The sequence below is a fragment of the Eleutherodactylus coqui genome, chromosome 1 (genome assembly GCF_035609145.1).
Source record: "Eleutherodactylus coqui strain aEleCoq1 chromosome 1, aEleCoq1.hap1, whole genome shotgun sequence".
NCBI classification, from domain to species: Eukaryota; Metazoa; Chordata; class Amphibia; order Anura; family Eleutherodactylidae; genus Eleutherodactylus; species Eleutherodactylus coqui.
Genome location: NC_089837.1, coordinates 13,945,301 through 13,962,223, shown reverse-complemented (window position 1 = coordinate 13,962,223; position 16,923 = coordinate 13,945,301). Strand labels below are relative to the sequence as shown.

At 45.7% G+C, this 16,923-nt stretch overlaps 1 protein-coding gene across 1 annotated transcript in view; it reads right to left on the bottom strand.

Annotated features, from left to right (window-relative positions):
• Positions 1-16,923, bottom strand: part of LOC136628190 (vomeronasal type-2 receptor 26-like) — a 30,328-nt gene that overhangs the window by 12,435 nt on the left and 970 nt on the right. The window lies entirely within an intron of this gene.

Sequence of the window (16,923 nt, the reverse complement as noted above, 5' to 3'; positions counted from 1 at the left end):
TTTGTCCTTTATGCGCTACTACACCATTCATCCCATCGCCATAAAACTTTGGGAAGCTGTTGAGTACACTCCTGGGAAGATTATAGGCATAGTAAAACTATCCTACGATAAATGGCGCACGTGCGAGCGTCGTCGACAGTTACGCCCCCCCCCCCACGTAGATCGTTCGATTTCCATCATTGCCATTAATTCTCTCACTTCCCAATGTCGTAGAAACATGAAATTTGGCACGAGCATTGATTATGTCATAAATAGGAAAAGCTAATGGGTTCCAACTCAATTATTCAATTCTAAGCGCAAAATAATTAGCGTCCAAATTTTACATACGGAATCTAATTCTCCAACTTCCCGATGTCATAGAAACTTGAAATTTGGCACGAGCATTGATTATGTCATGAATAGGAAAAGTTAATGTGTCCCAACTCAATTATTCAATTCTAGCGCAAAAGAATTAGCATCCAAATTTTACGTACGGAATCTTATTCTTTCACTTCCCAATGTCATAGAAACTTGAAATTTGGCATGAGCATTGATAATGTCAAAAATAGGAAATGCTAATGGGTCCCAACTCGATTATTCAATTTTAAGCGCCAAAGAATTAGCGTCCAAATGTTATGTACGGATTCTAATTCTCTCACTTCCCGATGTAATTTGGCACGAGCATTGATTATGTCATGAATAGGAAAAGTTAAAGGGTTCCAACTCGATTATTCAATTCTAAGCGCAAAAGAATTAGCGTCGAAATTTTACGTACGGAATCTAACTCTCTCACTTCCCAATGTCATAGAATCTTGAAATTTGGCACGAGCATTGATCATGTCAAAAATCCGAAAGCCTAATGTGTCCCAACTCGATTATTCAATTCTAAGCTCAAAAGAATTAACGTCCAAATTTTACGTACAGAATCTAATTCTCTCACTTTCCAGTGTCATAGAAGCTTGAAATTTGGCCCGAGCATTGATTGTTTTATGAATAGGAAAAGTTAATGGGTCCCAACTTGATTATTCAATTCAAGCGCAAAAGAATTAGCGCCCAAAATTTACGTACAGAATCTAATTCTCTCACTTCCCAATGTCATAGAAACTTGAAATTTGGCACGAGCATTGATTATGTCATGAATAGGAAAAGTTAATGGGTCCCAACTCAATTATTGAATTCTAAGCGCAAAAGAATTAGTGTCCAAATTTTACGTACAGAATCTAATTCTCTCATTTCCCAATGTAATTTGGCACAAGCATTGATTATGTCATAAATAGGAAAAGTTAATGAGTCCCAACTCGATTATTAAATTCTAAGTACAAAAAAATTGGCGTCTAAATTTTACGTACGGAATCTAATTTTCTCACTTCACAATGTCATAGAATCTTGAAATTTGGCACGAGCATTGATTATATCATAAATAGAAAAACTTAATGGGTCCCAGCTCCATTATTCAATTCTAAGCGCCAAAGAATTAGTGTCCAAATTTTACGTGCAGAATCTAATTTTCTCGCTTCACAATGTCATAGAAACTTGAAATTTGGCACGAGCATTGATTATGTCATGAATAGGAAAAGTTAATGGGTCCCAACTCAATTATTGAATTCTAAGCGCAAAAGAATTAGTGTCCAAATTTTACGTACAGAATCTAATTCTCTCATTTCCCGATGTAATTTGGCACAAGCATTGATTATGTCATAAATAGGAAAAGCTAATGGGTCCCAACTCAATTATTCAATTCTATGCGCAAAGGAATTAGCATCCAAATTTTACATACGGAATCTAATTCTCTCACTTCCCAATATCATAGAAACTTGAAATTTGGCACAAGCATTGATTATTAGAGATGAGCGAGCGTACTTGGATAAGCACTACTCGCTCGAGTAATTGGCTTTATCCGAGTACCGCTGTGCTCGGGGCTAAAGATTCGGGTGCCGGCACGGAGCGGGGAGCTGCAGGGGAGAGCGGGGAGGAACGGAGGTAAGATCTTTCTCTCCCTCTCTCCCGCCCGCTTTCCCCTGCTCCCCGCTGCGACTCACCTGTCAGCCGCAGCGGCACCCGAATCTTTAGCACCGAGAACAGCGATACTCGGATAAAGCAAATTACTCGAGCGAGTAGTGCTTATCCGAGTACGCTCGCTCATCTCTATTGATTATGTCATATATAAGAAAACTTAATAGGTCCCAAATAGATTATTCAATTCTAAGCGCAAAAGAATTAGCGTCCAAATTTTACGTACGGAATCTAATTCTCTCACTTCCCGATGTAATTTGGCACGAGCATTGATTATATCATAAATAGGAAAAGTTAATGGGTCCCAACTCGATTATTCAGTTCTAAGCGCAAAAGAATTAGCGTCCAACTTTTACGTACGGAATCTAATTCTCTCACTTCCCAATGTCATAGAAACTTGAAATTTGGCACGAGCATTGATCATTAGAGATGAGCGAGCACCAAAATGCTCGGGTGCTCGTTACTCGAGCTGAACTTTTCGCGATGCTCGAGGGTTCGTTTCAAGTAACGAACCCCATTGAAGTCAATGGGCGACCCGAGCATTTTTGTATACGCCGATGCTCGCTAAGGTTTTCTTTTGTGAAAATCTGGGAAATTCAAGAAAGTGATGGGAATGACACAGAAATGGATAGGGCAGGCGAGGGGCTACATGTTGGGCTGCATCTCAAGTTCCCAGGTCCCACTATTAAGCCACAATAGCGGCAAAAGTGCCCCCTCCCAACAATTTTTACTTCTGAAAAACCCTCATTAGCAAGGCATACCTTAGCTAAGCACCACACTACCTCCAACAAAGCACAATCACTGCCTGCATGACACTCCGCTGCTACTTCTCCTGGGTTACATGCTGCCCAACCCCCCCCCCCCCCCCCCCGCGCACGACCCAGTGTCCACAGCGCACACCAAAGTGTCCCTGCGCAGCCTTCAGCTGCCCTCATGCCACACGCTGGCCTCATAGCCACACCACCCTCATGTCTATTTATAAGTGTGTCTGCCATGAAGAGGAACCGCAGGCAAACACTGCAGAGGGTTGGCACGGCCAGGCAGCGACCCTCTTTAAAAGGGGCGGGGCGATATCCCACAATGCTGTACAGAAGCAATGAGAAATCCAATCCTGTGCCACCTCCATCAGGAGCTGCACACGTGGGCATAGCAATTGGGAACCCATGTGCCACACACTATTCATTCTGTCAAGGTGTCTGCATGCCCCAGTCAGACCGGGGTTTTTTATAAATAGTCACAGGCAGGTACAACTCCACAATGGGAATTCCGTGTGCACCCACAGCATGGGTGGCTCCCTGGAACCCACCGGCTATACATAAATAAATCCCATTGCAGTGCCCAGCACAGCTGAGGTAACGTCAGGTTTAATGCAGGTGGGCTTTGGCCCACACTGCATGCCTTAGTCAGACTGGGGTTCTTTATAAGTAGACACATGCAGTTACAACTCCGTGTGGACCGACAGCATAGGTGGGTCCCAGGAAGCCACCGGCGGTACATAAATATATCCCATTGCATTGCCCAGCACAGCTGAGGTTAATTCCGATTAAATGCAGGTGGGCTTCGGCCCACACTGCATGCCCCAACCTGACCGGGGTTTTTAATACATAGACACTGGCAGGTACAAATCCCTAATGTGAAGTCCCTGTGGACCCACAGCATGGGTGGCTCCCTGGAACCCATCGGCGGTACTCAAATGTATCCCATTGCAGTGCCCTGCTCAGCAGAGCTAACGTCACATACAATACAGGTGTGCTTCGGCCCACAGTGCATGCCCCAGTCAGACAGGTAATATGTACCCTAACAGAAACCGCGTTGGTGGGAATGTGGTGGCGACTGCGGACCTAGTAGCGCGGTTTTATTTAGTTGGTTTTCGGAATGTGGCTAGTATTAAGTGGGCCCGTGGGGGGGGGGGGGCTCTCTTGTTTTGTCGGTAAAGGTGAAATTCTTGGACAGCCACCAGACGGACCAATGCAAAGGTATTTGCCAAGAATGTTTTCATTGTTGGAGGAGGAGGGGGATGTTTTTGAGGCACTACGTGTCCTCTCCACGTGTCCGTGGTTATATGCACCTTAACAGTAACCGCGTTGGTGGGAAATGGCCTCGCCACCATCATGTCTTTGGGAAGCCTCCGTTTCCACACCCCAGTGACATAGCATTAGCAGCGGTATAGGCAGAGCCCAAAATTAGTAACATTTCAGCGGTAGCATTAGGGACAGGCCCCAGTAACATATCACTAGCAGCATTATAGGGGGAGCACAGTATTAGTTCCATTTCAGTAGTAGTAGCAGTCCAGACAGGCCCCAGTAACAATTCCGAAGCAGCAGTATAGGGGTAGCACAGTCTTAGTTCCATTTCAGTAATAGTAGCAGTCAAGACAGGCCCCAGTAAGAATTCCGAAGCATCAGTATAGGGGGAGCACAGTATTAGTTCCATTTCAGTAGTAGTAGCAGTCAAGACAGGCCCCAGTAACAATTTCGAAGCAGCAGTATAGGGGGAGCACAGTATTAGTTCCATTTCAGTAGTAGTAGCAGTCAAAAAAGGCCACAGTAACATTCCCATTGCAACAGTTTAGGGAGATAACAGTTCTTTCACATTTCAGTAGTTGTAGTATAGACAAGGCCCCAGTTACATTTATGTAGCAAAAGTGTAGGCCAACCCCACACACCTTGCTGTACCATGAGTGCAGGCGAAGCCCATAAAAATTACTAGGATTACACTGTAGGCGAGGGCCCAAAAAAATTGGTGTACCAACAGTACTAATGTACCTCAGAAAAGTTGCCCATGCCCAACCAAGAGGGCAGGTGAAACCCATTAATCGCTTTGGTTACTGTGGCTTATTTTGTAACTAGGGCTGGAGGCAGCCCAGTTAAATTAAAAATTGGTTCAGGTGCAAGTTTCAACGCTTTAATGAGAATTGAAACGTATAAACATTGTTTACAAAAGTAATATGACTGAGCCTTGTGGGCCTAAGAAAAATTGCCCGTTCGGCGTGATTACGTGAGGTTTCAGGAGGAGGAGCAGGAGGAGGAGGAATATTATACACAGATTGATGAAGCAAAAAGGTCCCCGTTTGTGATGGTGATAGAGAACGATGCTTCCATCCGCGGGTGCAGCCTACGTATTGTTTAGGTACCGCTGCTGTCCGCTGGTGGAGAAGAGAAGTCTGGGGAAATCCAGGATTTGTTCATCTTTATGAGTGTAAGCCTGTCGGCACTGGCAGTTGACAGGCGGGTACCCCCTGATTCCCCCAGCTGCACTAAACACCCTCTCTGACAAGACGCTAGCCGCAGGGCAAGCCAAAACCTCCAGGGCATACAGCGCGAGTTCAGGCCACGTGTCCAGCTTCGACACCCAGTAGTTGTACGGAGCAGAGGCGTCACGGAGCACAGTTGTGCGATCGGCTACGTACTCCCTCACCATCCTTTTACAGTGCTCCCGCCGACTCAGCCTTGACTGGCGAGCGGTGACACAGTCTTGCTGGGGAGCCACAAAGCTGGCAAAGGCCTTGGAGAGTGTTCCCCTGCCTGCGCTGTAGATGCTGCCTGATCTCCGCGCCTCCCCTGCTACCTGGCCCTCGGAACTGCGCCTTTTGCCACTAGCGTTGTCGGATGTGAATTTTACCATCAGTTTGTCCGCCAAGGTCCTGTGGTATAGCATCACTCTCAAACCCCTTTCCTCTTCGGGTATGAGAGTGGAAAGGTTCTCCTTATACCGTGGGTCGAGCAGTGTGTACACCCAGTAATCCGTAGTGGGCAGAATGCGTGTAACGCAAGGGTCACGAAAAAGGCATCCTAACATGATGTCCGCCATGTGTGCCAGGGTGCCTGTACGCAACACATGGCTGTCCTCACTAGGAAGATCACTTTCCGGATCCTCCTCCTCCTCCTCCTCAGGCCATACACGCTGAAAGGATGACAGGCAAGCAGCATGGGTACCCTCAGCAGTGGGCCAAGCTGTTTCTTCCCCTTCCTCCTCATGCTCCTCCCCCTCCTCCTCCTCCTCCAAAACACGCTGAGATATAGACATGAGGGTGCTCTGACTATCCAGCGACATACTGTCTTCCCCTGCCTCCGTTTCCGAGCGCAAAGCGTCTGCCTTTATGCTTTGCAGGGAACTTCTCAAGAGGCATAGCAGAGGAATGGTGACGCTAATGATTGCCGCATCCCCGCTCACCATCTGGGTAGACTCCTCAAAGTTTCCAAGGACCTGGCAGATGTCTGCCAACTAGGCCCACTCTTCTTTAAAGAATTGAGGAGGCTGACTCCCACTACGCCGCCCATGTTGGAGTTGGTATTCCACTATAGCTCTACGCTGCTCATAGAGCCTGGCCAACATGTGGAGCGTAGAGTTCCACCGTGTGGGCACGTCGCACAGCAGTCGGTGCACTGTCAGATTAAACCGATGTTGCAGGGTCCGCAGGGTGGCAGCGTCCGTCTTTGACTTGCGGAAATGTGCGCTCTGCCGGCGCACCTTTCCGAGCAGGTCTGACAAGCGTAGGTAGCTTTTCAGAAAGCGCTGAACCACCAAATTAAAGACGTGGGCCAGGCATGGCACGTGCGTGAGGCTGCTGAGCTGCAGAGCCGCCACCAGGTTACGGCCGTTGTCACACACGACCATGCCCGGTTGGAGGCTCAACGGCAAAAGCCAGCGGTCGGTCTGCTCTGTCAGACCCTGCAGCAGTTTGTGGGCCGTGTGCCTCTTCTCTCCTAAGCTGAGTAGTTTCAGCGCGGCCTGCTGACGCTTGCCCACCGCTGTGCTGCCACACCGCGCGACACCGACTGCTAGCGACGTGCTGCTGACACATCTTGATTGCGAGACAGAGGTTGCGTAGGAGGAGGAGGAGGAGGAGGAGAATGGTGGTTTAGTGGAGGAAGCATACACCGCCGCAGATACCAGCACCGAGCTGGGGCCTGCAATTCCGGGGGTGGGTAGGATGTGAGCGGTCCCAGGCTCTGACTCGGTCCCAGCCTCCACTAAATTCACCCAATGTGCCGTCAGGGAGATATAGTGGCCCTGCCCGCCTGTGCTTGTCCACGTGTCCGTTGTTAAGTGGACCTTGGCAGTAACCGCGTTGGTAAGGGCGTGTACAATGTTGCGGGAGACGTGGTCGTGCAGGGCTGGGACGGCACATCGGTAAAAGTAGTGGCGACTGGGAACCGAGTAGCGTGGGGCCGCCATCATGTTTTTGAAAGCCTCCGTTTCCACAAGCCTATACGGCAGCATCTCCAGGCTGATCAATTTGGCTATGTGCACGTTTAACGCTTGAGCGTGCGGGTGCGTGGTGGCGTACTTGCGCTAGTGCTCAAACAGTTGCGCTAGCGACGGCTGGGCGCTGCGCTGAGAGACATTGCTGGATGGGGCCGAGGATAACGGAGGTGAGGGTGTGGGTGCAGGCCGGGAGACGGTCGTGCCTGTGTCCTGAGAGGGGGGTTGGATCTCAGTGGCAGGTTGGGGCACAGGGGGGGAGGCAGTGGTGCAAACCGGAGGCTGTGAACGGCCTTCGTCCCATCTTGTGGGGTGCTTGGCCATCATATGTCTGCGCATGCTGGTGGTGGTGGCTCCACGGCTGATCTTGTCGCGCCAAACTTTGCACACCACAGTTCGTCGGTCGTCTGCACTCTCAGTGGTGGATTATTTGGTCTGGCCCTGCCTCTACCCCTGGCCACCGCACTGCTCTTCCAACCTGCCCTGCTGCTGCACTTGCCTCCCCCTCTGAAGACCTGTCCTCAGTAGGCTTAGTAAACCAGGTGGGGTCAGTCACCTCATCGTCCAGCTGCTCTTCCTCTGAATCCTCTGTGCGCTCCTCCCTCGGACTTACTGAAATTACTACTACCTCACTGACAGAAAACTGTGTCTCATCGTCATCGTCCTCCTCACCCACTGAAAGCTCTTGAGACAGTTGCCGGAAGTCCCCAGCCTCATCCACCGGACCCCGGGAACTTTCCAAAGGTTGGGCATCGGTCACGACAAACTCCTCCGGTGGGAGAGGAACCATTGCTGCCCATTCTGGGCAGGGGCCCGAGAACAGTTCCTGGGAGTCTGCCTGCTCCTCAGAATGTGTCATTTTAATGGAGTGAGGAGGCTGGGAGGAAGAAGGAGCAGCAGCCAGAGGATTCAGAGTTGCAGCAGTGGACGGCGTAGAAGTCTGGGTGGTCGATAGATTGCTGGATGCACTTTCTGCCATCCACGACAAGACCTGCTCACACTGCTCAGTTTCTAATAAAGGTCTGCCGCGTGGACCCATTAATTGTGAGATGAATCTGGGGACACCAGAAACTTGTCTCTCTCCTAATCCCGTAGCAGTCGGCTGCGATACACCTGGATCAGGAGCTCGGCCTGTGCCCACACCCTGAATTGGGCCTCCGCGTCCTTGCCCGCGTCCACATCCTCTAGGCCTACCCCTACCCTTCAGCATGGTGTATTACGAGTACAGCAGAAACAGAACGCTGTAGTTAAATGTGCCGCTTATTGGCCTGTGGTTGGAGGCTGACGGAACGCACAGCAGAGCCAGGAAACAATTATGCGCAAGCCTGTAGTGAGATGTAGGTGCGTATGACTGAGCTAGTGGAATTCACAGCGGAGAAGCAGTCAAGTGGCCAAAGGCCAGTGGTAGGCCTTAAGCATTTTGCTTCTATTTTTTTAAATGGTGAGGTGAAACACCAGACAGACCCTGTATGCAGCGTATATTATGTATACTGTTTCCCTCTGGCGGTATGACGGCCGAGATGTAACGGGCACAGCAGAGCCAGGAAACAATTATGCGCAAGCCTGCTGTAACGCTTAGCTGCGTATTAATTATGACTACTACCCCCCGCAGACACGCATTACACTGAAGACGGTCACAGGCAGCCCAAATATAGTATTTTTCCCCAATTTTTTTTAAAAAGCCCACTGCCTATATAGACAGTATATCTCCTTCACCTTTCCCACTGTCCCTGCCTCCCCAGTACTGCCCCTATACCCTATACAATGACTGCAGACTGAGGATGCAATGGTCTGCACGCCCGATAAACAAAAAAACAAAATTGTGCAACACTGCTAAAAGCAGCCTCAACAGTACTGCACACGGTCAGATGTGGCCCTAAGAAGGACCGTTGGGGTTCTTGAAGACTAAAATAACACCTAACACTCTCCCTATAGCAGCTACAGCAGCATCAGCAGCACTTTCCCTGATCTCTGTCAGCATGCATCTGTGGCGAGCCGCGGGCGGGGCAGATTTTAATACTTCGGTGTCACCTGATCTCCCCAACCACTCACTGCAGGGGGGTGGTATAGGGCTGGAACGTCACAGAAGGAAGTTGTAATGCCTTCCCTGTCTTTCTATTGGACAGAAAAGCGCGCAAATTTCTCAGAGAAGAAAGTGAAAGTAACTCGAACATCGCGTGGTGCTCGTCTCGAGTAACGAGCATCTCGAACACCCTAATACTCGAGCATCAAGCTCGGAAAACTACGCTCGCTCATCTCTATGTATCACCTAAAAGATAGTTTTATTCTGTTGTCTTTTTTAATTTAAATATGTTTAAATGTGTATTTAAGCCCTTATTAAGCCACCTAATCAAGACATGGTTCTGGCATCCATCAGATCTAATGCCAAGAGCTGTAACAATATGGAGTTGCGAATTGTTTATTGTAATTGTAACCTTCCTCCATGGTTGGATAAAATGAATATTTAACTCAGATTTTATTGAACCTCTGTCATGCTTCAATAAATAGAAATCTGGCATAAACAAAAGTAAAATTCCTCTTCGTCCCTTGTCGCTGGTACTGGGCTGGATATTTTATGGGACAGCCCATAGTTCCTGGGATTGCCCTGAGATGCTGGCAGTGGGGTCACAGGTCTTCTCTAACAGATGCACGTGCGTTTTATGCCCCGGCTTTTAGCAGCTGCCATACAAAAATATTCCAAATGCATTTAAAAGATGAAAAACACAAATCAAATAAAATAAAGTACACCTTGTGGGACAAAAAGATAAACAAAGCTAAATAAAATTAACAAAAGTTCTTTTGTAGATTATTTGCAAAAAACAAAGCCTGCAGATCCTACACTATATGGGGGTAAGTATGTTGTAAATCTTATATTGTGATCTTCCTAATGTGTTTTAATAAAATAGCTGCTCATGAATATTCATTAGGGGTTATGTCCCAGGCTTCTCTGCTTACAATAGATAACAGCAATTTTCTCTATGTGTTGACTGCTGAAACAGGAAAACCTGTTATCACCTGGAGAAGTTGTGAATTCCAAAGGATTAAACTGTCATTAATGGTGAACTGCCGATGACCATTGTCTTCATGGAAGTGTCCGACTAGATGTTTCTCCACAGTACCGTTAGAATGTACATTATAATTTACCAGATCAAATCTTACAGGACCATTTCCTTTATCATCCAGGTAAATCAATTCTCCCCCAGGAGTCAAAAAATTAATTCTCCTAATATAACGATTCAACTACAAAGAATAAATGAGATGAAGGGTTGGTTCAAACTTTAGAAAGACAGAAAATCTAGAATCTAATTGTGATCAAAATCCACATTTATCATCATGTAAGAGAGTGAAATATACAGACAGAGAAACCTACATATAGGACTTCTTATTAACACTAAATGTTTGGTTCTCAGTTACAGTGAATATCTGATTGTAAACAACTTTCCATAAATCAGTAGTACAGGGAAATATGAAAAACAGCTTTCCAATACACCTTATTACAGAAGGATGCCTTTATCTCCACTTATTAGACACCTCTCCTCTCCCCTTGCCTCCTTAACTGCTTAGGCTCTCCGAATTCACTGACCAAATCCCTAACCAGAGAGGAGCCAGCTGATCAGCTTCACTGAGACCTCAGATTGCATGCTGCAATTGAAGGCTATGGAGAAAAAACAGAGCAGAAAGCAGGAGTGAAGTATGACAGAGAGATATAAAAGAGTTTCTATTTTATCACCTCTGCTCTGGATTCACAGTCATACTGCTCAGTACTGCTGTATAATGTCCTCCATGCTTCTGCTTCTCATGATGTGTTGCAGAGATAGGGAGCCAGGATATATTCCTTTTGCTCACTGAATGAAGTTGGAGCATGCAAGAGATCTTTTCTGGCTAACTGTCTCCATTCAGATGAAACAGGCAGTTGTTCATAGATGAATGGTAGTCTGTTGACATGGCTCAACAGTTGCTCGGACTTTAGGTGAGCTGAAAACCAAGCAACTCAGATGAGTAAGCGATTCTCGCTCACTTGCCCTGTTGGGTCCTGTGTTTGTGGTGGGAAACAAGCATCTATAATAACTATTTGGAGATATTTCTCAGCCAACTGTGGACCTGTGTAAAAGTACACTTAATTTTATCCCCATCTCTTTTTTTATTTTGCTTCTGAATCGATAAGTGACTGGAGTTTATGAAAATAGTTGAGATTAATGTTTTTAAAATTGAATCTGTTACTTACTATTATTCCTGTAAGCTAAGCCAATGAACTGAAAGTTTGTGACTAGAGATGAGCGAGCGTACTCGGAAAAGCACTACTCGCTCGAGTAATTTGCTTTATCCGAGTATCGCTGTGCTCGTCCCTGAAGATTCGGGTGCCGGCACGGAGCGGGGAGCTGCAGGGGAGAGCGGGGAGGAATGGAGGTAAGATCTTTCTCTCCCTCTCTCCCGCCCGCTCTCCACTGCTCCCCACTGCGACTCACCTGTCAGCCGCAGCGGCACCCAAATCTTCAGGGACGAGCACAGCGATACTCGGATAAAGCAAATTACTCAGGCGAGTAGTGCTTTTCTGAGTATGCTCGCTCATCTTTATTTGTGACTAGAGATGAGCGAGCACCAAAATGCTCGAGTGCTCGTTACTCGAGCTGAGCTTTTTGTAATGCTCGAGAGCTTGTTTCGAGTAACAAACCCCATTGAAGTCAATGGAAGCCTCGAGCATTTTTGAATGGACCCACAGCTGCCGCTGGCGGCTCCTTTAAAAACAATGGTCTGCCAGCACCCCTAAATTGTTTTTAATGGAAGGGCATTACATATAAGCCCTTCTCTGAAAAACAATAATTTTAGGATAAAAAAATAGAAAAATAAAAAAAAACTTACATCTCCGCCGCTGCCGTGTCCCCCACGGGGATGCAGAACACATCTGCCGCATGCAGCAAATGTTTCCTTCATTCCCGCTAGTAAAAAGAATTCCCTGCTGCTGCACCTGCCACATCTGTGACAGATGCAGCAGAGGAATTCTTCAATTCCCTACCGCAGCTGTCCCACATGACAGCTGCGGTAGAGGATTCTGCTGCCGTCTCCCTGTCATTGGATTTCAGGGAAGGCCTTTAAATATAAGCCCTTCCCTGAAAAAACAGTAAAAGAAGTGTAAAAAACAAAAAAAAAATACATACTCACCTCCCTTCAGCTGCCGGGGCTCAGCCTTGTCTTTTCTCCGCTGTCCCCGGCTCTGTAGTGCTGATCTATCAGCAGGTGGGGATTTAAAATCACAGACAGCTCTGTCCTCAGCCAATCACAGGCAACTCTCCTCTGTCATTCATTCCTAATGAATGAATGATGTGGCAGATGCATCAGCAGAGAATTCTTTTTACTAACGGGAATGAAGGAAACATCTGCTGCATGCGGCAGATGTGTTCTGTTTCCCCGCGGGGGACACGGCAGCGGTGAAGAGGTAAGGATTTTTTTATTTATTTATTAATTTTTTTACACTAAAATTATTGTTTTTCAGGGAAGGGTTTATATGTAAAGCCCTTAAATGAAAAACAATTCAGGGGTGGCAGCAGACCATTGTCTTCAATGGAGCCGCTGGCAGCAGCCACAGCTCCTTTGAAAACAATTTAGTGTGTGTCCTGTCCATCCGCACTATATAACAAGACTGTACTCACTTTACACTGTCTATTTTTTGCTAAATTGTATGCAAAATACTATTTTGCATACATTTTAGCAAAAAATAAACCTGTGGGGAGGAGAGTGTGAAATTTTCTCGGGCACCCGAGCACCACAATTTTCTCGGGCACTTGGTGCTCGCTCAAGTAACGAGTACTTTCGAGTATGCTAATGCTCGAACGAGCATCAAGCTTGGACGAGCATGCTCGCTCATCTCTATTTGTGACCCTAATGTAAGCAATGAAAACCTCCACTCTGCCCCTTTTAATTTAATAATGGGCGGACTACAAAGCAGCGCAGCTCAATGCACTGCAGATTTCATCGCTCCCATCGGGGGAACGATGGGGGAGGTAAGTATATTTTCATCCTTCGACTCCACCGGTCACCCATTTTAAGCCCATAAGCTTTGCTCATGGGGCTAAAAGTAGTTGACAGAGTCTCTTCAAGAAGTTTGCTAAGTGAAGCTACAGTAGATTCTAAACATGCCAAATGCCTTCCACTGCAATATCCTTCCACTACATTCTGTGCAATGGCCTCATTTACTGACTTCTTACTACCAGCAATTTATTTACTTTTTTCTTCCAAATTAACCCTTTAAAGGGGTTTTGTTAGGAACACAAAATACCGTCCCCCCTGCCTAAAATAACAAACAGGATCTATTCACCTCTCCTGGGGCCCTGGGACACAGCTGGCATGATCGGTGACTCCCGGGTAGATGGACTGGGTGGAAACATGTGATCGCTGTGGCCAATCAGAGGCTGCAGGTTCACAGTCAAAGCTTCTGGAATCAGCACTGATATCCTGGTCTCCATAATGTTAGTAGTTTGGGAACATGACACTGCAACCTCTTTTTAGCTACAGCAGTCATGTGCTACCATCCAGCCTGTCTACCCCAAAGAAACCTTCAATGCTGGCTGTCAACTGTGTCCTGGGTCCCTAAGAGGTGAGTATGCTTTAGTCTGTTATTTTAAACAGGGGGTTTTTTTACAGACAAAGCTTCTTTAAATGGGTTGTCCAGTTGTAAAATATTTATAGTCTTTACTCGGGACAAATCATCAACAGTAGATTGGCGAGTTCGCCAGGTCAATTCCCTCATGCACTGAATTGGTTTCTGCAGGAAGGAGACAGCTCTGTTCTTACTGCAGTGGTCAGGCTTTTTATTGCAAACCTAATTTCTATTAAAATGAAAGGTAACTTTGCCCGCAATACCAAACCAGATCACTTCTATAAGAACGGAGCTGTCTATTTCCTGCAGAAATCATCTCAGTGTATGAGTGGACAACCCCTTTAGGGCCACGCCTATTCCAGTATTATCAATCTCAGGAATCTATTGTTTCTTTCTCATCCCATTCTGAGGGCTGTGCTTGTATTTTTTTTCCTATATCAGCTGTGCGAGAGCTTGTTCTTAGCATGGTAACATATGCTTTTAAAAGGCAAAGATTTGGAATGTTTATGACGTGGTGTTTATGTTTATAACTTTTTTGGAAGGGAATACAAAAGTAAAAAAAAAACTTACTTGGTTTTTAGGTGAGCTGAAACCAAGCAACTCAGATGAATAAGTGATTCTCACTCACTTGCCCTCATAGAATCATAGTTGGAAGTAACCTCCAGGGTCATCTTGTCCAACCCCCTGCTCAGTGCAGGATCACTAAATCATCCCAGACAGATATTTTTCTAGCCTTTGTTTGAACACTTCCATTGAAGGAAAACTCCCTACCTCCCAGGTATCCCACCTCATTGTCTAATATCTAATCTGTGTCTCCTTTTCAGTTTCATCCCATTGCTTCTAGTCTTTCCTTGTGCAGATGAGAATAGGGCTGATCCTTCTGCACTGTGACAGCCCTTCAGATATTTGTAGACAGCTATTAAGTCTCCTCTCAGCCTTCTCTTCTGCAAGCTAAACATTCCCAGATCCTTTAACCGTTCCTCATAGGACATGATTTGCAGATCTCTCACCATCTTGGTAACTCTTCTCTGAACTTGCTTCAGTTTGTCTATGTATTTTTTAAAGTAGGGTGTCCAGAACTAGAACCAGTATTCCATATGAGGCCTGACTAAGGAAGAGTAGAGGGGGATAATGACCTAACGTGATCTAGACTCTATGCTTCTCTAAATAAATCCAAGAATTGTGTTTGCCTTTTTGGCTGCTGCATCACATTGTTGGCTCATGTTCAGTCTATGACCTATTAGTATACCCAAGTCTTTTTCACATGTGCTGCTGCTTAGCCCAATTCCTCCCATTCTGTATGTGTTTTTTTTCTTTCATTTTTCTTGCCTAGATGTAGGACTTTGCATTTCTCCTTGTTAAATACTATTCTGTTTGTCACTGTTCAAGCCTTTCTAGATCTTTTTGAATACTCTCTCTTCTCCAGTGTTAGCTATCCCTCCTAGCTTTGTGTCTTCTGCAAATTGATCAGTTTCCCAACAATGCCCTCCTCCAGATCATTTATAAAAATGTAGACCAACACTGGGTCTAGGACAAAGTCTTGTGGTTCCCCACGTGATACATTCTTCCACTTGGATGTGCAGCCATTTATGACCACACTTTGAGTACGATCACTCAGCCTGTTGGGTCCTGTGTTTATGCTGGACAACAGTCATCCATAATTACTTTTGTGAGATATTTCTCAGCCGACTGTTAACCTATGTAAAAGTACATACCCTTAATTTTATTCTAATCTCTTTTTTTTTGCTGCTGGATGGGTAATGGACTAGGCTTTTCTACCCCTGCTGTTTTTGTTTATTTTATTTTTCTGTAGTTCTTTTATTTATGATCACAAGGTGTACTGTTGCTTTAAGAGGCAGGTGTGGGGTGGAGGAGTACAGCAGTCCTCTGCTGAAAGAAAATGAATAAGGTTTCCTGCCTATCCCATAAAGGCCTAAAGCCAGAAGTGAAGTGATTGTAGGAGGAGAGAAGAGCTCGCTCTTATGTCTGGTGTCTCAGTCCAAGCAGATAAAAATTAATGGGAAAGCGCCAAAGGGGGTACTTTTTGTTGTGAAGACTTTACTTACGTCTTCCCGTGCGGGTGATCTGGGCGTGTGTGCTGGTGTGCGGACAGCAGAGGCACGTTCGGATAATTTGATAGTATATTTTATATAAAAAACCCATATGTGTGTGTATATATATATATATATATATATATATATATATATATATATATATATATATATATATATATATATATATATATATATATATATATATATATATAATGTTTGTAATGCTTGATAAAGGCGCCATATGTGTGCAGAAACGCGTTGCATTGTCCTAGTCAGGAGCTTGGCTTGAATCACTCAGCCTTTTTTTCGGTTTACTGGTAAAGCTTGTAAAGCTATTTTGTGATTTTATTTCCCCCAGTATGGGGTAATAAATAATTTCTTTGACATAAGAGTTGGAGAGCGCAGAGGTTTTTTCTGCTCTAGCAGCAATTCTCTTCTACCTTCTCCATCACTCCAAGCAGATAGTCTGCTACCACATGGCCCGACACCCCAGCTCTGCATTCATATGGGAGACATGAACACCTCTACAAGGGGACTGTTTATTTAACTGGAATAGTGCTGAACAAAAGAACGCTGTCTGGATCGCTGAACACTTCATCTCTGCTGCTTTACTAAATGCTGCTGAGCCTCAGGTGAAGTTACCTGAAGTATTGTTTGTTGTTTTGTTAACATTACAACTTGAATGGAGCACAACTCGCATTCAGGGTTGAGTTACTATTTGGCTTCATTATCTTCATTAAAAGTTTCTTCAGCATTGTAGTGTGTGGTGTCTGCCTGTATGTCCTTTGACCTCTGGCCTGCATGTCCCATACTTGGGAGGCTCCTGGGAACAAGAACCAGCAAACAGTCCAATAACTCTGGTTTCCTGTCCTGTGGCCTGTTGCTCACACTACCACCCCCAGCTGGTTGGCCATACCCTCCTACACATGAGTAGCACTTTGTGATCTCATTGCTTGTGGTACCTATTATATAATAAATTGAGCTACTTTTTCTCTATCAAATTTTTGTGGTGCCATTTTCATCAAGATTTGTGATTTATAAGGTGCCAGGAGTGATATTGGTTCCTTATGGTTGCAG